Below are 22,085 nucleotides of genomic sequence, written 5' to 3'. Positions count from 1 at the left end.
TATTAGGCCTACCCAAAAAATCAAGCTAGGGCTTACTTTTGGGGTATGTCTTATTTTTGGGAAAACATGGTAAAGAGATGACTTTCAAGAACCCTTCAGTTCTTACAATCTATGATTCTATGTATGAAGATCAACCTGCAATGTAAATAACATGAAAGAAAAACAAAGAGATTGAGAGGAAAGGGAAGACTCCCCCTCCAAAAGTCATGAAATTTTTGAAATCCTGAACAAAGTAAGAGGAGTAAAGTTTAAAGAGCAAAATCCAGTTATTAAATGAGAGAAGTAAGGATGATTTGCATGGCTAGAAAGGAATGGAGTGGTATAATGAACGATATTGGTTTAAATTCTTTTCTTATCTCAGGTCTTTAATTTTGTTGGTTTACTATTTCTTACATTTCTTATGTACCGTTTCAGCTTTCCCCATAATGTTGCTTACCCCAAAATGAAACATGATAAAAGAAAGATATGTAAAAAAAGGATGCATGTTAACATGATTCCTCTCTATCCGTGGTTCTGAGTATTTCCTCATTCAATCAATCAATTTGGTAACAAGTTTTTTTTGGGGGGGGGGGGATGCACAGAAAGCTCTGGGAGAACTCATGAAATAGTGAGGCCTCCAATTGTGCCCTTCTAATATAAACCAAGGGGTTAAGGGGTAGATTGGAATAACCAGGAGAAGATGGCAGCAAAAGAGGTCTACAGAGATATCGTAGATCAAAAGGATAGTAGGTAAGTACCGTAAGATAGTGTTGGAAAACACAGAAAGGCCAAATCTATTGGTTAAGCCAGTAGTGGCGAACCTATGGCACGCATGCCAGAGGCAGGACTCAGAGCCCTCTCTGTTGGCACGCACGCCACAGCACCAGCAGTAGGTCCATCAGGCTGCCACCGCCGCCCAAAGCAGGAGCCCCACCCAGCACAAAGGAGGTGAAGTGGCAACTAGCAAGCTCGAGTAGAGGTGGTAGAGCAGAGGTCACCAACCATTGTCAATTGGTGGACTGGAAGAAAAGGGAGGGGGAAGCATTTTACATGCATGCATGAGTGCACGGGGCCGCGAGCACGCACATGCTGCAAATGGGGTGGGGCTAGTGCCTGCGTGATACTCACTAGCCCTGCCTGTTCTGACATGATACAGTGCCTTGTATCTGCACCCTGCGGCACAGTGGCCATTTTTGTGCCCCCCGGTTTTGGCGTGCCAGAGGCAGCACTCAGAGGTGCCTCCCTGCCCCCCCCCCCGAGGGCACCACAATGCTGATGTGGCCCTGGCACTTTGCAATAAATAAATGGTTTTGGGGTTGCGGTTTGGGCACTCAGTCTCTAAAAAGTTCATCATCACTGGGTTAAGCCATCACTCTTTTGATCTCACTTTCTAAGTATCCAAAGGCTGATTATACTTTTTAATATAACAGCATCAACTGAATTTCTGCCAGCCGGAGTGTATTTTGAAAGCCAGAGCTAAAAGCTCAGATGCCCTGTGCTAAGATCAGAGGCTTTGCCAACTTTCGCATCCATGGCAGTTTAACAATTCCAGCCTTAGTCCAGGGAACAAAACAAAAGCTGGCCTCATCTTAGAATCTGTTTCCCTGGTTTTTCATCTCCTTCACTGAAAGTAATTAAATCAAGTGGGGAAAACATTTTGTTAAAAAAAACCTACAGTGAAACAAAATAGCTGTGCATAACTTGTGACCTACAACACTGAAATCAGTGAGGTTCCTGTCAATTCTTATCCCATGCTCTATTTTATAGGCCAAGAAAAAGCAGAAGTTTTCAGCATAAGCAGAAGGCTGAAAGAATGAAAGCAAATAGAACCCTACTTATTTTGATTTGGTTGGTCACCGTGTGCATAGATCTCAGCAGAAAATATTCCTTCTGTACTTTCCCCTTTCTGAGTCTCTTAATGATAAAACCTAGTGTTCTCACATAGTGCAGAACTGTCAGATTTACTAGGAAGACAATACCTCTCTTCCCATCCTAACTTCCTTCTTCTGGTTTCTTCGTGTATTAAGTTTAATTGATCTGATTCTCTAAGGCAGGGATGTAGAATCTCTGGACTTGAGTGGTTGTTGAATTACAGTTCCCAGCAGCTTTCGCTGGTGTTAGCTGGGAGTTGCTTTTCAGCAGTATCTGGATGGCCAAAAATTCCCCCTTCCATATCTAAGTCCTTATGAAACAGGCAGTAGGACAGCAATTTCTGCTGGATTTGCAGAACCATTTTGCTGCCATTATTTGTACTCACTCCACCAAATCTAGTAGAGAAGTGATGCTCCAAGTCTCTTCTATCAAAGAAGGTAATTTTATTGAACTCTGGAACTGTGGATAGGACATGCCCTATAAAGCATCCTTACCCTGGAATTTTGGATGGCCCCAACTTTGTTAGACCTTTTTAAAGTACTGAAGACCAGGCATACGGGTGAGATGAACTCTGTAGCTGTTGCTGTGCTTCCTCTCCGCCCCCCCCTCCCTGTGAATAGGATTACCATTTGTGTTTGGATGTCTAGAGTTATAAGTTGTGGATTTTTATGTATATAATCTTGTATATTGCTTATTGTCAGATGGGTGAGATTGGTGGTTATATAAATAAATTATTTTCTCATGACATTATTTTATCTCAAACTCATAGAGCAAAATACTATCCCCCTCCACAGTTGTTATTTATGCTGACCAGGTAATAAGGATGTTTGCATATCTAGAGCATCATTGGGGAAAGCTAACACAGAGTGCTACCAGCACTCCCACTACAATAAAAGTTAATAATAATTCCAGAGTACGAGTAGGCATCATGTATCTCTCTGTTTAAAAGCCTTCTCTGTAGTTGCAATAGCTGTTCTGTGTATATTGCTTTATTTATTTATTTTTGATAACACTTTAATTTCCTTTTCCTTTTCCTCTCATCATCTCCCAAGACTCCTTTTATTTATGTAGAATGATAGGCTTTTTTCCCTCCTGATTACACATGCCTGGCCTCTCCTGCTTTGTTCTTGAGCATGACGTAAGTTGACAGTCCCATGGTTGGCTTCTTAACTTATCATTATTACTGCTTGGATTGAAATAGCAAGTTACTTATTTTCTTTTCATGGATTTAATTCTTAAATATAGTTCTGATTAAGATTTCTTATTCAGCTTCAGCCTTATCCCAGCTGTTATAGTCATATATTTCTATGTTTAGCTTTGCACCAGTGAGGGTGCTCTTTGATGCATTAATAATCATTTCACTGAAATTAATAGAGATCAGTACAAAAATATACTTGTGTATCTGAATCATTCTGATTTTGATTTGAATTCATAAACTGATTCAACACATGGATCAACAATTGTTCCAATTGTTCAGACTTTCACACTGATTTGGTAAAAAATGCATTTGTACATATGCAAAACGCCTGTCAAATCCCATTCACTCTGGCTTGTATGTTTCTAGATCAATTCAGAGGCATCCAATTTGATTCAATGCTTTGGCTTCAGAGATTCGATTTGAAGACCTGAGCTGAGTGGCCAATTTGGTTTAATCACCTTCAAATCAAATATTTGTAGACTGTCCTTAAAAGTAAAAGTCCTCTGAAAATAGCTTTTATAATATAATAATTTCCAAATATAAATACATTAATACAAAATAAAATTAATCATTACACAAATATGAAAACAGGCATCCATGTCAATACTGAAAATGAATACACGTTTGCAACTAGAAGGACCTTCAGTTAAAAAGGACATGAAAGTAAAAATAATACAGGAATGCAGATTTGGAGGACCTAAATCTGTATAGCCTCTGATTACTTTGGATCAGAGTTCAAAGCTGGTTTACAACTAGCTCTTTTTAATGTGCCATGGAGAAGAGGGCAAGCCTTAATAAAGCTAACCATCTGCCTTTAATATAATGTAAATCACATTTACAATTTGATTACAATAATCCTCAACTTACAACCAACTGCACTGAAAAAAATAACTTATGACCATTTTTCACACTTATGACCATTGCAGCATCTCTATGTCACATGATCAAAATTTGGATACTTGGTAACTGGCATGTATTTAGGATGGTTGTGTCTTGGAAGTCATGTGATCACATGAAGGTCATCAAAGATCGCTGTTGCGCCCTTCCGACAAACAAAGTCAATGGGGAAGCCAGATTCATTTAACAACCATATTACTAACTTAACAACTGCAGTGATTCACTTATCAACTGTGGGAAGAAAGGTCGTAACATGGGGCAAGACTTGCTTAACAACTATTTTGCTTAGCCATGGACATTTTGGGCTCAGTTGTGATTTAAGTTGAGGACTGCCTCAACTACACCAAAACCCTTAACTGCCCTAGCATTGATTAAGGGTTGGCCTAGCCATGTGTACTTTATCACATGTAGCCCTTTCATACCACTAAGATAACAGGACTGATTAGGACTAGTGGTTTACTTTAAAGTTGATAACACATGAAGCTGGTTTTTACAAGAATCCAGGCCATCTCAGTTTAAAGACCTCTCTCTCTCTCAGTCTTTCCCCAATGGGGGCATCATCTGCACTACACAAAAAAGTTGGGAGCAAAAAAGGGGGATTTGGGGGCTGGCAAGTGGACAGAACATGGGAAGGGATTGAGGATTTGATAAGGTGGCCTAGTAGAGGCTGCCTTCGGCCAGAGGTATCCAACCCCTGCTCCAAAGGTTTAAAGAAATGGCTCTCTATGAACAGCTTTCCATCTCCAGAAATTGACAGAGGAAAGCAATGGCTTATGATGTTGATTGTGTGTGTGTGTGTGTGTTGTGTTGTGTGTGTAGGTTTACAGTGACACTTTTCCCCTCTCTTATATTATGCTTCAGGATTTTGGTCCATGTTGATTATGCAACCAAAAGAAGTTTATGCCCAGAACCAAATGGAAGATTTTGACCAAACGATCCAGGTTATAAAAATAGCAATAATTATACAGTGCCAAGATTATAGCTTTCTACTTACTGTTTGGGATCCAAAACAAGAAAGCAACCATTAAAACAACCTGAGTGAGAAATTCTCTACTATTCTGCAACCCTTTGGTTTCTAAAATTGCTGACATTCGGTCACTATTACCCAAGATCTATCTTCTTCTCCCCACCCTTCAACCACTGTGGCTGCACAGCAAACCATGCTCTGTGTATTAGGAAAGATTTAGAGAAGCTATTTGGTAAAACTGTCAGTTCTCAAAGGCTGTGCAACAGATAAGAAATACTGCATGTAAGGACAAAGGAAAAGTAGCAAGTGAGCAATACATTTTTTTTTAAACAAGAAAAAACTAATTCTTTTTTTGCAACCTCTTGCATGCTTGAAAATGGTTGCTAAAATAAGATTGCAAAAAGGAGAAAAAACAAAGGGCAATGTTGAGTCCTCGGCTTAATGGCGAATAAGCACAGAACATCTCGTAATGTCAAGAAGACTTTATTGTAGTCTCTTCTGCTCCATTACAGCTCTGAGGCTCATAGGCCTATCTGCTTCCCTTAAGAATGTTTCCCCTTGCTGAATGGCAACAATTGGCACGCTCCGCGCCTCGTGCGCGCGAAGCCGGCACCAGCCAGTCTGGTCCCGGGCAGCTTGCAACTGCCCGGGACCATTGCAACGTCCTGAGCCTGCCTTTGCAGGCTCAGAACACAACACCCCTTCCCTCCCAGCTAAGACTAATAAACTATATGAATAGTTACACGCGACCACAACACGAGCATGGTGTGCCAACCCATGCTCCAAATGGTACAGGCTATTGTTCTGGGCATTAATAACCAATGCCCGTACTTCCATTGTTCCCAACAACAGACACCCTTTCACTGTTTCTGCTTTGCCAGCAGAGTTACAAAGTCCTCAAGATACTTAGGAGATCTCTTGACTCTCTGTGATTTCCTTAGACCCTGAGAATCCCCAATTTCTTTTTGCCCAGAGGATGACATGAAGTTGCCCCCTCTTTCAGACCTTGGTGGTCCCCATGGACCGTGCCCCGTTGCCTGGTCTGCTTGCTTGCCCACCGGGCTCATCAGACCAGGACTTTGTTCTCTGGTTGACCTGCCTAGTTGCAGGCTCTCTGGCCCCTCTATAAAACTGCCACTGTTAGGCAATTCTGTAGAGCCTCCCAGGCCCACACTGGACCTATCAAGGGGCTGCATTCCTTCACTCCTCAGTCCCGTAACAGGACTGTCTGGGGTTTCAGTATTTCCCCAAAACTCAGTTGCCCCCCCATCTGTGCTGGAGGTGTCAGAATTGGGATTTGCCTCCCCGGCCACCTCTCTGTGTGAATACCTCCTTCTGGAAACAGTAGCAGTACTGTGCCAACTAGACTGTTTGTGTGCCAGCTCTCTTGCAATGTTTGAGTTATTAGGATGCTCCCAGTTATTCTCCCTGACTGGAGTGCTGAATGGTATTGGTGAATGATGAGTATGCCCCCTGGGTAAGGTGACCAACTTTTTTACAACAAAAAGGAGGACACGAATAAATTGAAGAAAAAAATATCGTAAATAAAAGAAACATTGTATTTATTGTATTTATAATACAGAATACACTATAATATGATAAATGCATAATAAAAAACAGTTGTAACAATAATATTTTATATTGTAATTATGCTTACATGCCTATTAATTATTTAAATGAGTACTTTTCCATTGAATGAATATTTTTTGTCAATGTATCATCTTCTAACAATATATTGGAAATATCTGAACAAGAAATATCCTTCATATTGAATTTTACAGCAAGTGCTGCAGCTAGAGTATCAACATTCAATCTCGATTTCTCACTTGTCCAAAAATCTACATGGCTGGACTGCACGGGGGTGGGTGGCGGAAGCAGGTGTTGTGAGCCAGGCGCTCCAGCATGGCCACGTAGGTGCGCAGGGCAAGGTGGTGGCAGCACAGGTCAGCACTGCGTAGACCACCAGCTGGCATGGCTCATGGAAGGTCAACTGCCCACTGTGCCCCTGCCCACAGCTGCCCCGCCAGCACCGCTGCCCTGCCATGGAAAGCCGGCCCCGCAGCTCACAAAGCACCAGCCGCGCCAGCTCTGGCCCTGCAGCCGCCCCCCCAGCCACCCCCCAGCCCCACCACCTACCCTGAGCATCCCCACAGAGCCGGCCCCACGGCTCTCAAAGGCAAAGCACAGCCATGCTGGCTCCGGCCCTGCAGCCGCCCCCCCAGCCGCCCCCCCAGCCGCCCCCAGCACCACCGCCCACCCTGCGCATCCCTGTAGAGCTGGCCCCATGGCTCACAAAGGCAAAGCACCAGCCACGCCAGCTCCAGCCCTGCAGCCACCCCCCCCCAGCACCACCGCCTACCCTGCACATCCCCGTAGAGCCGGCCCCGTGGCTCGCAAAGGCAAAGAACCAGCTGCCCCGGCTCTGGCCCTGCAGCTGCCTCCCAGCCGCCCCCCAGTACCACTGCCCACCCTGCACATCCCCGTAGAGCCAGCCCCGTGCTTGCAAAGCACCAGCCGTGCCAGCTCCAGCCCTGCAGCCACCCCCCCAGCCGCACTCCAGCACCACCGCCTACCCTGTGCATCCCCGTGTAGAACCAAACAGGGAAGATCAAGAGAAACTTACCACTCCAGTCTCCTCCAGGTACCTTCGGAACTAAGTAGGAGATGGTGTAGTTGGGTAGCAGTGAGGGGTGCAAAGTTCCTGCAACTTGCACGTGCAAAGTTTGCCCTTTGGGTGTTTTGGCGCGCTCAGCAGCAATTCCTATTGGCTTTCAAAAGCCAATAGGGGGAGTAGCACAGCTCATGCAAAAGTTGAAAAAAACCATCAAAAAAGGTCCCAGAACGCCTTCTGAGCATTCTGTGAGGGGAAAAAAGCCCTGCAGATTAGTCTTCAAATACAGAAAAAGAGGACATTTAGGAGGACACTTTTCGAGGGAGGACAGAACTCACAAAAGGAGGACTGTCCTCCCAAAAGGAGGACGGTATATGGAAAAGGAGGACATTTAGGAGGACACTTTTCAAGGGAGGACCGAACTCACAAAAGGAGGACTGTCCTCCCAAAAGGAGGACGGTTGGTCACCTTACCCCTGGGTGACTCCCTGGCTGGAGTAGGCACTGGTGCCTGTGTGCTTTCTAGTTCCCATGGATTTCTGTTTGGAACACTTGCGGAATCTTGGAATAGGCCATCTATGGCCTCTCTGTTGGGGCCCGGTTGCTGCCAATACCCATCCCTTTGCCCATAGTGGTTCCCCTCCCCTCCCCGGAAAAGGCCCAGGAGTTTCTGAGGGTAAGTCCAGTCTTGTATGCAGCTGATCGATATGCCACTGAAGGACACAATCGTCATCCAACGAGACCTCGTATGACAAAGGGCCAGTAACCTTGCATACTACAGCAGGAACCCACAAGTGACCTGGCCCGTAATTACGGGTCCATACCGGGGCATCCACTTGCAGATACCTCGGTGCCCTGGGTTGTGTAACCTTAGGAGGCAGTCTGTCCAGGTGCAACCTGCCAAGTTTGGTGATCAGTTTGCGCCCCCAGAGAAGTTCAGCTGGGCTTTTCCCAGTAGAGGTTGAAGGTGTGGTGCGGTAGGCAAGAAGAATGTCTGCCAACCTGTGGTGCCAGTCCCCATAAGTCAGTTTCTTTAAAGCATCCTTGATGATGCGGACCATCTGTTCAGCCATACTGTTGGTGGAAGGGTGGAATGGTGCAGAGGTGGCATGACGAATCATGTTGGCCTGTAAGAAAGCTTGAAATTCGGAAGAGGTGAATTGAGGGCCATTGTCAGACACCAAAACATCCGGAAGCCCGTGTGCAGCAAAAATCCCCCTCAGTACTTGAATGGTCTTGGCAGCGGTGGTTGATGAGACAGGTACAACCTCAAGCCACTTTGAATAGCTATCAACAAGGACCAAGAAGAATTGACCCTGAAAGGGCCCAGTGTAATCAATGTGCACCCTAGACCAAGGTGACTGTGTTTCCTCCCATCTATGTACAGGAGCCTGGGGCATTTCTGGGCGTGAGCGCTGACACAGGTGGCATGCATGCACCTTAGCCTCAATTTCCTTGTCTAACCCAGGCCACCACAAATGGCTGCGTGCAAGTGCCTTCATTCTTACAATGCCAGGATGGCCCTCATGAAGGGAAGCCAAGACCCTAGATCTCATTGAGGTAGGAATAACAACTCTGCTGCCCCACAGCAGACAACCCTGAAAAGTGGATAACTCATGTTTCTTAAGCCAGAAACTCTGAAACTCAGTACCTAGACAACTCTCTGGCCATCCAGACAAAACCCAGGATAATAAACGAGAGAGTGTGAGATCTGTGGCTGATTCAGCAGCCACATCCCTGGCATTTAAAGGTGACTCTGGCAGCGCCTGAATGGAAAGGGTGTTGATGGCAGGGGCGGGGTCTGCCTCTACCACTTGTAAGGGTAATCTACTGAGGCCATCAGCCTGGCCCATTTCTTTGCCAGGTTTGTGAACTAAAGAAAAATCATAGGCTGACAGAAAGATGGACCATCTCAGCATCCTGGGGGAGATGATATGGGGGGGGGTTGTTTGTTTGTAGTAAACAACCCCAACAAAGGCTTATGGTCAGTGTAGACCGTGAAGTGTCTGCCATATAAAAAATCATGGAATTTTTTAATCCCGGCAACAACAGCTAAGGCCTCCCTGTCTACCTGAGCATAGTTTCGCTCAGCAGCAGACAAGGTTCTGGAGTAATATGCAACAGTAACCTGAGTTCCATCAGGTCTTAGGTGGCTAAGTACTGCTCCCACCCCATAAGGGGAAGCATCACGAGCGATGCACACAGGGAGAGTTTCATTAAAATGTGCAAGCACATTATTGGATGTAAGTAAGGCCTTAACCTCATTGAAGCTTGCTTCATGTGCTTGTGACCGCTGCCACACTGCCTGTTTGTCCAGAAGCCTATGAAGTGGTTCAGCTACATTAGCTTTGTTAGGAATGAATGCATTATAGAAATTCAAGAGGCCCAGAAAAGCTTGTAGTTCAGCTTTGGACTTAGGCCTAGGAGCTTGCATGATAGCTTTTAGCTTGGACTCAGCAGGATGAATGCCATTTGCATCTATTTTGAATCCTAGGAAATCTGTAGAAGGCACCCCAATTTTACATTTGTCTTTTTAAAGCTTGAGGCCTGTTTTCCGGAACCGCAGCAGGACAGTCCTCAATCTCTCAGTTAAATTTTGAGTGGAATCTCCAGCTATTAAGACATCATCAAAATAGGGGCAAATATATACCCCTCAAAGTATTTTCTATTATGCTTTGGAAAATTCCAGGAGCCACATTTACTCCAAATTGTAGTCCTTTGACTTTGAATGCCCCCCTGTGTGTTACAATGGTTTGTGCTACAGCAGCAGCTTCATCAATAGGTAACTATTGATAAGCCTGTGCTAAATCTAGCTTTGCAAAAACACGCCCCCCCTTGAGGGAGGCCAGAATATGGCTGACTACAGGTACAGGATAGGCATGTTGTTGCAATGCCTTGTTTAGAGTGCATTTGTAATCTGCACAGTTGCGAATGTCCCCATTAGCCTAAAGAGACGTGACTATGGGAGTTTCCCAAGGACTTGAGTCAACAGGTTCTAATACTCCTTGCTGAATCAATTTGTCCAATTCAGCATCAATTTTTCCTTTTAAAGCAAAAGGTATTCTCCTTGCTTTTACTCTGATAGGAGTGACAGTGGGGTCCAGCTTTAAGGAAACTGTGGGCCCTTTGTATGTACCCAGCTGCGGGCTGAAGTCATCTGCAAATTCTTTGCAGACTTCTTGTAGACCTACTGTTTCCAAACTGTTAAGCCCTGTAACTTGTATTCCCAAGGCCTCAAACCAATCGAGTCCTATGAGACTCGTGCACTCGCCCCCAACTACCAATACATCTAATGGACCTGCAAAATCCTTGTATTGTACATTAAGGGTGGCCTCCCCCTTAACACACATTTTGGAGTTTTGAAAGTCTGTTAGAACTATATTGGATGGCCTAAGCTTGGCCTGGAACCCACTGCTAGAGCAAATCTTTCTGAATGTGTGAATGGAAATAATTGAAAGTGCAGACCCAGTGTCTAGTTCCATAACCAATGGAACTCCTTGCAACTTCATCTTAAGTGACAGTTTCTTTTTGAGGGCTTGTATGTGCCTGTTCTATAAATGCTTCTTCGTGATGCACAGAAACCCACCCTGTTTTGGCTGGGGACCCTGGTACCTTTCAGGCACAATTCTTCTCGGGGTTGTACCTTCTGACGGCCCAGACACACAGCTGCTATGGGGCCTTGTTTTCCACATGCTCTACAGATTGCAGAAAGGAACCTGCAGTCGGTCCTCTTGTGGTGGCCTCCACACCTGAAGCACTTGGGTACAGCTGAAGACTTTTCTTTGCCTTCCTTCTGCTTCCTTTCTTTGGCTGGGTAGAGATGATCCACCTCGTTTTCAGGATCCTCTTCCGAGCTCTCCTGGACTCCCTCATGGTGCACGGAAACAGCTTCTGGAGTGCTCCTGATAGGCCTCATAGTCTTGATTGCCCCACCTGCTGCCTCTTCTGCAGTAACCTCTCTCAAGGCATCTTGGAATGATATGTCTTCCTTTGCAAAAAGTCTCTGCTGCAAGTCTCTGTTCCTAAGCCCACATACAAATCTGTCTCTCAACCTTTCTTCTAAGTCTTTAAACTCACAAGACTTAGCTGCTCTTCTCAAAGCTGCAATGTATTTTTTAGCTGATTCACCAGCCCGTTGATCCCTCTGTTCAAAAGTATGTCTCTATGCAATAACAGACAACTTGGGTTGAAAATGTTCTTTTAGTAAATTTTTAAAATCTGTGTAGGTGACAGATTCAAGAGGCGCAGGGGCTGCTAAGTTTTCAGCAATTTCAAATGCATCTTGACCACAGACACACAGCAAAGTAGCGGCCTTTAAGCCATCTTCTCTTACCTGGTTTACTCTAAAATAGTTTTCTACTCTGGCCACATAAGACTCCCATCTTTCTGGGTGCGTAACATCAAATTTGGAGAGTCTCCCTATCTTCGCCATTTTCTCCTTTGTAAGGAAGGAGTCTATCAGCCAGCTTATCTCCAGCGACGCTGTACTGGCAGGCAGGTGCTGAATTTAATGCCGTCTTCCTAGCTGCTCTCAGGACTCCTGGGTAAGCTTACAATTCTTCTTAATTAATTGTAAGGCATCCCACCTTCGTCGCCAGTATTGAGTCCTCGGCTTAATGGCGAATAAGCACAGAACATCTCATAGTGTCAAGAAGCCTTTATTGTAGTCTCTTCTGCTCCGTTACAGCTCTGAGGTTCGCAGGCCTCTCTGCTTCCCTTAAGAACGTTTCCCTGGGCTGAATGGCAACAATTGGCACGCTCTGCACCTCACGCATGCATGTGAAGCCGGCGCCAGCCAGTCTGGTCCCAGGCAGCTTGCAACTGCCCAGGACCATTGCAACGTCCCGAGCCTGCCTTTGTAGGCTCAGGACACAACAGGCAACATTCAAAACATGGCTTTACCAGTAATCCCCTGAATGAACAGAGATATTTCTGCTCACCCCTCATATCATAACTGTGTGTGTTTGTGTGCATGTGTGGATTGGGAAGCTCAGGTGAGCTGCACACAGTCTTTCCTGGATGTCATGAAAAGCACCATGGATGGGTAAAAAAAGATGTGGGTGTGACTTCTGATTTCCTGTCAACTTCCCAATTGAGTTTCATTGTGGGAAGCTTGCAGGGAACATCAGAAATCTTCTTTTCTTCCTCTATTCTACCTTCCCTGCCTCCTTGTCTCCTTCTCCTCTCCCCCTTCCTCCCCTCTCTCCCTCTGTCATTTCTTCCCTTCCCTTCCCTTCCCCTCCGCTCCCCTCCCCGTCCTCTTCTCTGTAGTCAGGTAAGTGGCTACTGTTGGGTGTGGGAAAGAGTGAGGTATTGCGAAACTGGCTGGGAAACTGTCATGAAACTTTGAAAATAAAGACCACATGACAGCAACAGCAGCACAGCAGCAGTCAGTAGCAACGAAACAGTCATAACTTTCCCAAATTTAATTCCCTTGGCAATCATGGGTCTTGAATTTTGGACACATTCTGTAACCTAATCCATTTGAATTATATTGGTTCAAAAATTGATATATCATGTTGATATATCAGTTGAAGGTCATGTCAAGAGTTTCAGTAGAATATAGATTATGATGATCCAGAGACAGAGTTATAAAGATGTCAGAGGCATATTGCTCTATGGCTGCCCTCACACTTTGAAATTCTTTACCTTTCTAAACTTCTTCTCTCATGGCATTTCATCATTGTTTTCTTACAAAATTATGTTGTAACCTACCCAGAATCTTTTTAGTTGGGCATATTATAAAACTGTAAAATAAACCTTTTCTTTCCAGATTCTAGGAGTTAGAAAGAAGAAAAGGAGTCTCAGTTAAGTGGATTCCTGGTTTTGCTCAGACCCATCCTCTGCTTCAGCCTCACCTACCCCAACTAATTGCATCCAAGAGAGCAACACTTTCAGCAGAAAAAATGTTTGACAGATTCTAAATAATTTCTTATTCAGGGCAATCTTTAAAACAGATTAACATTATTGGAATATTTTGTAGAAATGTGTTTTAACTGACAATAGCTTATTGTTTCATAATCCAAGGAAATATTTTGTCCTATGTAAACTTATTTTGTAACTGCCAGTTTCATCTAGTGAGAAAGGCAGCGAGAAAAAGAGAGAGACCTCTGTCTAAATGTTTTTACTTAGTAATCTGGCTTGCTTCAAATATCGAAGCCAATTTTCTTTTTTTAGTGTTCTGTTGAGGTGTTAATATTTCCAGGAAGTGACATTGTAGGAGAACCATAGTTTCAAGGCAGTTTGGGTTCTGTTCTTTTTTAGTGACTCACTGAACAGAGATAATCTTGTTGTGAAACTGTTGGTATGTCCCCTGGGAATGCCTAGCAAATGTCACCTGAATGTCCATAAAAGCACATCCCCTGACTCATACCATAATTGGCTAAAGCTGGGCCTACTTGTATTTATTGGATTACGCCATCATTTGACATTAAGAGGAAACTAGACTACTGCTCATATCAAAGGTGATAACATGTTCCCACAGTCAGATTTCCAGGTATTTAAACCCCTTTTTGTTGTTGATGAGGTTGAACCTTGATCTTAGCTATTGTACTCTGCAATTTAGATGTCAGAAGCTCATGTGACAGAAGGCTTTTCTAAGAATTATATTTATTTATTTATTTGTTCTATTTGTTTTATTTATTTCTAGGCCGTTCATCTCACCAATACAGTATACCGTAATAAAAAGTTTAAAAGTGCTAAAAATGATTGAAATTAGAAAAATTACACAACCAAGTTAAAAGTTAAAAAAAATCAAGATGATGGGTGACCTAGGGGGTGAGAAGCTTCCCTACCCTATCAGCCACCCTCAACACATGCTGGGGCTTCAGGCCAAGTTTTTAGATTTTTCCGGAAAACCAGGAGTGTGCAGGAAAGTCTCACCATTAATCATTTCTCCACAGAAACAAGTCAACGAGAAGGCTAGGCTAAAAATAACTGTTCCCTCGTCTGCTTATCTTCTCATTTTTGTGTGGTAATGTTTGCAAACCTCCACATGCAATGTTTATTAGTTTTTTTCAATTTAAATAAAACAGTTTTATTTAAGCTCAAGAATGACATGCAACAATTCAGCCAAAGTACAGTTCTTTATTTGTTTACACATAATAGACAGGATCTTGCCAGGTTAAACCCTTTCTATACTTAGCCTAATGGATGTACCCTTGGAGATTCTAGGGAGTTACTATCTGAACTTTCTCTATTTCCTATCCAACTCTGTACTGGGTTTGCTTCTTGTCTCTGCCCCCTATTTCTGGAATGTGCTCCTTCCTTCCTGGAAAATTGCCCCCTTACTGTAGTCCCTCACATCATAGGAACCATCTCTCACAATTTTGATGATTGAAATCAGGAAGGTGTAAACAAAAGAGGAGGGTGCCTAACAGTCTTCTGCCATTTGTCCAAATAAAACTTTTTCTTTTCCTGGGTTAAAAAAATGCAGGAATCTAGGATCTTTCTTTTGTTTACTGTAAATACAACCAGTCGTAATTTTCTTGATTACAATGCCTTAAAATTACTTTGAAGACGTAGGATAAGAGTATTGACTTTTTAAAACTTTGGTGTTGAAGAAGACTCCTGAGAATAAGGTAGAAAAATAAGAAAGGCAAGATTAGATTAGAGATAGATAGATAGATAGATAGATAGATAGATAGATAGATAGATAGATAGATAGAAAGATAGATAGATAGATAGATAGATAGATAGATAGATAGATAGATAGATAGATAGATATGATTGATAGGTAAATTAATCCTTCGGAAAGCCCAAATAATATTAATTATTTTAGATTCTTATGAACTGTCCAAAATAGCTTTATTACTTCTAAAATAATCATTTGCTTTACTAAATTTCCACTGCTTAGATTATTCAAGAAGGAAAATAAATTATTGCCCAAGTTGAAATGAGAGGAGCAATTTCAACTAACACAACAAGCTTTGAAATATTTTCAAGGACTGTAGCTTTCTTGACCTGCACTACAAAACAACATGTTGTTTATTGAACTTTGGCCATCTCCTTCATTACGATGCTTCAGCAGTAGGTGCCCTAAATAAGTGCAGTTGCAAATTAAGAGAAAGTTACTCTTTACCCTCACTAAGCTTTTTTTATCTGTAGGGTTGCAAAGGTTGCTAACATCAAAGCAACTGCTGAAGCAGTTTAAGTCACAGTCTGCTGATAATGGAACAACCATTATTACCCATAATAAATTTCAGTTTGTGGAAAAGCCAATACTACAGCCATCTATACTGCTTTGGAAAAGTGATCTAGAGAAATGTAAAATAGCAATAGCACTTAGACTTATATACTGCTTCACAGTGCTTTACAACCCTCTCTAAGTGGTTTATAGAACCAGCATATTGCCCCTAACAATCTGGGTCCTCATTTTACTGACCTCGGAAGGATGGAAGGTTGGGTCAACCTTGAGCTGGTCAGGATCGAACTGTTGAACTGTTGGCAGCCAGCAGTCAGCAGAAGTAGCCTGCAGTACTGCATTCTAACCACTGCACCACACCACAGTCATAGACATGACTGGCATCATGTCACATTATTTCATTTTTTGATTGTTGTCCATCCTGTAGATTACCATGTTGAACAATATTTTAAACTGTGGGATAATATTATTCAGCAATGCAGAGGCCAGGGAGGTTATTCATTAATAATAAGCTCCCTATCCTCTGTGCCTTCTCTGTCATTGCACCTGTCCTGTGGAGCAGCATTCTCCCCCAAAATGTGGATGAATGCCAATCCTGTTGGCCTTCCTCAAGGCACTGAAGATGTGACTTTTTCCTCAAACCCTGGGGTCACGTGAATAGGTGAGCTTATTGGCTGTTGCTATCTCTATAAAGCTAGACAACTCCTGATCATTGTTTCAAAAATATTTTCTTACCTAAACAGAGAAACAAAATGACTACTGGCAGGCAAAAAATCTGTGGGAGCAGGAGTTACTTCCAATTTCCTGCCAGCTTTCCCATTGAGTTTCCTGGTGGGAAACTGACAGAAAGCACTGGAATTTTTTTCCCCTTCCTCCTCTCCCCTCCCCTCCCCTTCTCTTTTCTCCCCTCCCCTCCCCTCCCCTTCCCTCCCTTCCCCTCCCCTTCCCAGCTGGCAGGCACATGACTGCTGCTGATTGGGGGAAGGGAGTGAGAGATTGTAAAATGGCTGGGAAAGTTGAAAATGAGGATCGTGAGATTGTGGCAATGCTGCAGCAGTGCTGAAGCATCAGCAGCCCATTAATGCTAAAGCAGCTCCAACTTCATTCTCTCAGCAGTAATGGTTCCCAGCATTCTGTTATTAGCCCATTTGAGGTACCCTGGTTGAAAGGGTTTTGCCCTATGATCCACAGTTTCTCCCAGTTAAAAGTTTTGGATGTGAGAATTTTAATAGTATATAGATGAAAGGGAATTTTTTTCAGTTGTGACACAATGTGTCTTCATTGTTATTGTAACTGTTTTTAATTAGTTTGGATTATTATTTTTGCTTTATTACTGTTCACTACTCAGAGCCATTGCAGCAAGATGGGTGGTCATATAATTGTGATGAAGATGGTTATGATAATATTAATAATGTCATCTCTTAAGCTTCTTCCATGAGGAACAACATATGCTTTATAAATACGAATGAGTTAAGCCTCTTGAATTCCCCTTGATGATAGAGAAACGCAACACCACATAGCCCTTTTTACCTGCTGGGTCTATCTGTAAAAACACATGTGCATGCCAGCTGCCTTGCCCAATCTCTGCTGACATGACATAATTTCTCACATAGCCTTTATGCTCTTCCCAGCTTAACCTTGGCCACAGAGCAACAAAGCTGCTGAGTTAATGATCATAATGATATCAGGAATAGTCTAGATTTGGGGATGCCTGCTGACCAAGCAGGGAAAGAAATCTCAAGGTATGTCCCCAAAACCTGCCTCACAATTTTGCTAGATGGATTTAATTAAAAAAGGCAAGTGCTCATTTGTTATTCCTGTTAAATGCTACTAACCCTGCATTTCCCAGAAGCACTGACCTACTTGAAGTGTAAACAGAAAGACTAATCCTTGCCTATCTGTTATACTCCTTCCAATATATTTTAAAGCTTGTTTCTTAGTTACTCTGGGCCAATTGCTGAAATGTAATTTGTTGCGTCCTTGGCGGGAAAACAGACACGAGAAGCAGCTGGAGTTCTCAGTTTCTTTTATTCAGCGTTCAGCTTACAGGAAGATGGCTTCAGCTTACAGGAAGATGGCTTCAGCTTCGCCCAACGCCTCGCAGCCTCTTATATAGGCAACTCCCGGGTAAATGGGTTACTTTTCCCGCGCCAGCACCCGCGCATGCGCACGGCGCTGGCGACAGCCTGTCTGGTCCCGGGCAGCTTTGCACCTGCCCGGGACTGCCTGCAAACGCCCGAGCCGTTTGCAAAGGCTCGGGACATAACACCCCTTTCCCCCGGGCTAAAACTACTACCAACATACAACATTTATTTTATATGACATTTTGCTCCCCAGTGCTCCCACTGTTTACTGGCCTTTGCCTTGCCAGCAATGTTATGTAGTCTTCTAGGTACTTGGGAGATTTCTTTGCTCTCTGTGACCTTCTTAGCTGTGGATTACTGGCATAAGTCCCCTGACTGGAGGGAGGCGTGAGCCTGTTCTCTCTATTGTGTCCTGGTGTCTTCCAAGGACTGTGCCCCGATGCCTGGCCTGCTTGCTTGCCCACCGGGCTCGTCAGGCCAGGGCTTCTGTTACTTTGTGACCTGGTTGACCTACCTAGCTGTAGACCCTCAGGCCCCTTGAAGTGATAGCCGCTGCTGGGCGTCTCTGTAGAACCTCCTAGGTCAGTCCAAGACCTGTCAGGAGGCTGTCCATTCCCTGAACCCCATTCTGTGTTCGGGCTCGTGTGGGTTTCTGTACTTTCCCAAAACTCAGGTGTTCCCTGATTTGTGCTAGGGTTGTTGTAGTCGGGACTTGGTTCCTCGACTAACTCTGTGTATGTTTGACCCCCTGTAGGATTTGGGGTAAGGTCAGGCCAACCTTGGGAATTGTGTGCCAGTTCTCTTGCGGGGAATGATTTGTTGGGATGCCCCCGGGTATCCTCCGTTGCTGGAGTGCTGTGTGATGTGTGTGGAAAGTGAGTATGCCCCCGGGGTGACTCCCTGGCTGGAGTAGGCGTGAGTGCCTGTTGTGTGGGTAAGCTCCATGACTTTCCTTTTCGGAGCAATTGCAGAACCTTGGGACGAGCCGTTTGTGGCTCCCTCAGTGGAGGTGGGCAGTAGCTCTTGCCCTTCCCTTTGCTCCAAAGGGTCCCCCTCCCCCCCTGGAAAAGACCCAGGAGTCTCAGCAGAAAAGTCTCGCCTAGAGCGAAGTTGGTCGATGTGCCGACGCAGGACACGACCGTTGTCCAGGGCAACCTCGTAGGAGAGAGGACCTGTGATCCTGGACACAGAAGCGGGGACCCATGTATGACCAGGCCCGTAATTGCGAGCCCAAACCGGGGCACCCACAAGTAGTTGTCTAGGTACCCTAGGATGTGAGGTAGATGAAGGCAGTCTGTCCGGATGCAACCGGTCAAGTCTAGTAGTAAGTTGGCGCCCCCAACGAAGTTCAGCTGGACTTCTCCCTGTAGAAGTGGACGGTGTGGTGCGATAAGAAAGGAGAAAGTCAGCCAACCTGTGATGCCAGTCCCCGTAGGTGAGTCTCTTCAAGGCGTCCTTTGCGATGCGCACCATGCGTTCAGCCATACCGTTGGTGGACGGGTGAAAAGGCGCAGACGTGGCATGACGAATCAGGTTTGCCTGTAAGAAAGCTTGGAATTCGGAGGAGGTGAATTGAGGGCCGTTGTCGGACACAATGACATCGGCAGCCCGTGTGCAGCAAAAATCCCCCTCAGTACCTGAATAGTCTTTGCAGTGGTGGTGGATGAGACAGGCACAACCTCAAGCCATTTTGAATGGCTGTCAACAAGGACCAAGAAGAACTGGCCCTGAAAGGGCCCAGCGTAGTCAATGTGCACCCTAGACCATGGGGACTGTGTTTCCTCCCATCTATGCACAGGAGCTTGGGGCATCTCTGGGCGAGATCGTTGGCACAGGTGGCATGCGTGTACCTTAGCTTCAATATCCTTATCTAAACCAGGCCACCACAAGTGGCTTCGTGCAAGAGCCTTCATACGGACAATGCCAGGATGACCCTCGTGGAGGGATTCTAAGACCCTAGTCCTCATTGAGGTGGGAATGACAACTCTGTTTCCCCAAAGCAGACAACCCTGAGAAAGGGACAGTTCGTTTCTTTTGGACCAGAAACTCTGAAACTCAGGACTAGGGCAGTGCTCAGGCCACCCGGACAGGACCCAGGAGCGGACACGTGAAAGTGTGTGATCTGTACCCGTTTCAGCGGTAACCTCCCTGGCACTAAGAGGGAGCTCGGGCAAGGCTTGGATTGATAGAATGTTGACAGCTGGCGCGGGGTCAGCTTCTACTACTGGCAGAGGCAACCTACTGAGGCCATCAGCATGGCCCATTTCTTTCCCAGGCTTGTGGAGTAATGAAAAATCATATGCAGACAAGAAAATAGACCACCTAAGCATTCTAGGGGAAATGATGTGGGGAGTCTGCTTACGTGTGGTAAACAGTCCCAGCAGAGGCTTATGGTCAGTGAAGACCGTGAAATGCCTGCCATATAGAAAATCGTGGAATTTTTTAATTCCAGCAACAACAGCCAGAGCCTCCCTGTCTATCTGAGCGTAGTTGCGCTCGGCAGAAGACAGTGTTCTGGAGTAGTATGCAATAGGAACCTGAGTTCCATCAGACCTGAGGTGACTCAGGACAGCTCCAACCCCGTAGGGGGATGCATCACAAGCGATGCACACAGGAAGAGACTCGTTGAAATGTGCAAGAACACTGTTAGAAGTGAGCAAGGCCTTGACTTCTTTAAAGCAAGCCTCATGTGCTTGTGACCACAGCCACACAGCTTGTTTGTCTAGTAGCCTGTGAAGAGGCTCAGCTACACTAGCTTTATGTGGAAGAAAAGAATTGTAGAAATTCAGGAGGCCTAGGAAGGCCTGAAGTTCGGCCTTAGACTTTGGCCTGGGTGCTTGTAAAATAGCAGTTAGTTTGGATTCAGCAGGATGAATCCCAGCAGCATCAATTTTGAATCCCAGAAATTCAGTAGAAGGCACCCCGATCTTGCATTTGTCTTTTCTGAGCTTGAGGCCTGATTCCCTGAATCTTAACAGGACAGCCCTAGGTCTTTCAGCTAGAATGTGTGTGGAGTCTCCTGCAATCAAGACATCGTCAAAGTAGGGGCAGACCCCTGGTATACCTCGTAGTGTGTTTTCCATTACGCTTTGGAAAATCCCAGGAGCGACATTTACTCCAAACTGTAGCCTTTTTACTTTAAAGGCTCCCCTGTGGGTCACAATGGTCTGAGCTATGGCAGCATCATCATCAACAGGCAGCTGTTGATATGCTTGAGCTAGGTCAAGCTTTGCAAAAACACGCCCCCCCTTGAGAGAGGCCAGGATGTGACTGACCACAGGAACAGGATAGGCATGTTGCTGCAATGCCTTATTGAGTGTGCATTTGTAATCAGCACAAATGCGAATGTCCCCATTTGCCTTTAGAGGCGTGACAATGGGGGTCTCCCACGGGCTGGAATCAACAGGTTCTAGGATTCCCTGTTGGATTAGTTTGTCTAGTTCAGTGTCAATCTTACTTTTTAAAGCAAAAGGGACCCTTCTTGCTTTAATCCTAATGGGAGTGACAGTGGGGTCTAGCTTTAAGGACACAGGTGGTCCTTTGAATGTGCCCAGCTGGGGGCTGAAAACATCTGCAAATTCTTTGCAGACTTCCTGTAGGTCGAGTGTTTGTAAGCTGTTGAGTCCTGTGACGTGTATCCCCAGGGCCTCAAACCAATCGAGTCCTATGAGACTCGTTCGTTCACCCCCTACTACTAATAAGTCTAGTGGACCTTCAAAACTCTTGTATTGCACGTTAAGGGTGGCCTCCCCCTTAACACACACTCTTGAGTTCTGAAAATCTGTTAATACAATATCAGAAGGCCTTAACTTGGCCTTAGACCCACTACTGGAACAAATCTTCCTAAATGTATGCAATGAAATGATGGACAGGGCAGACCCTGTGTCTAGTTCCATAGATAATGGAACCCCTTGTAGCTTCACGTTGAGTGACAGCTTTTTCTTCATGGGCTTGTGTGTGCCTGTTCTACAGATGCTTCTTCGCGAAGCGCAAAACCCTACCCTATTCTGGCTGGGGAATCTGGTACCTTTCAGGCGTTCTTCTTGGGGTTGTGCCTTTCGTCGGCTCAGACACACAGCTGCAATATGCCCTTGTTTGCCGCATGCCCGGCAGGTAGCGGAGCGGAACTTGCAGTCGGTTCTCCTGTGGCGACCTCCACAGCCGATGCACTTGAGCAGAGCCGAAGAGCTTCCCTTCTGGTTCTCTTCCTTCGCGGGGTGTAGACGGTCGACTTCCTCGTCCGGATCCTCCTCGGAGTTTCGTCGGACGTCTTCCTGGTGCACGGACGCACCCTCTGCACTGTTTCTGATCGGCCGCATGTTTTTGATGGCGCCG

The sequence above is a fragment of the Crotalus tigris genome, unplaced genomic scaffold (assembly GCF_016545835.1).
Source record: "Crotalus tigris isolate CLP2741 ecotype Arizona unplaced genomic scaffold, ASM1654583v1 scf7180000018122.1127207, whole genome shotgun sequence".
In the NCBI taxonomy this organism is placed as follows: domain Eukaryota; kingdom Metazoa; phylum Chordata; class Lepidosauria; order Squamata; family Viperidae; genus Crotalus; species Crotalus tigris.
This window is presented reverse-complemented; position numbering follows the sequence as displayed.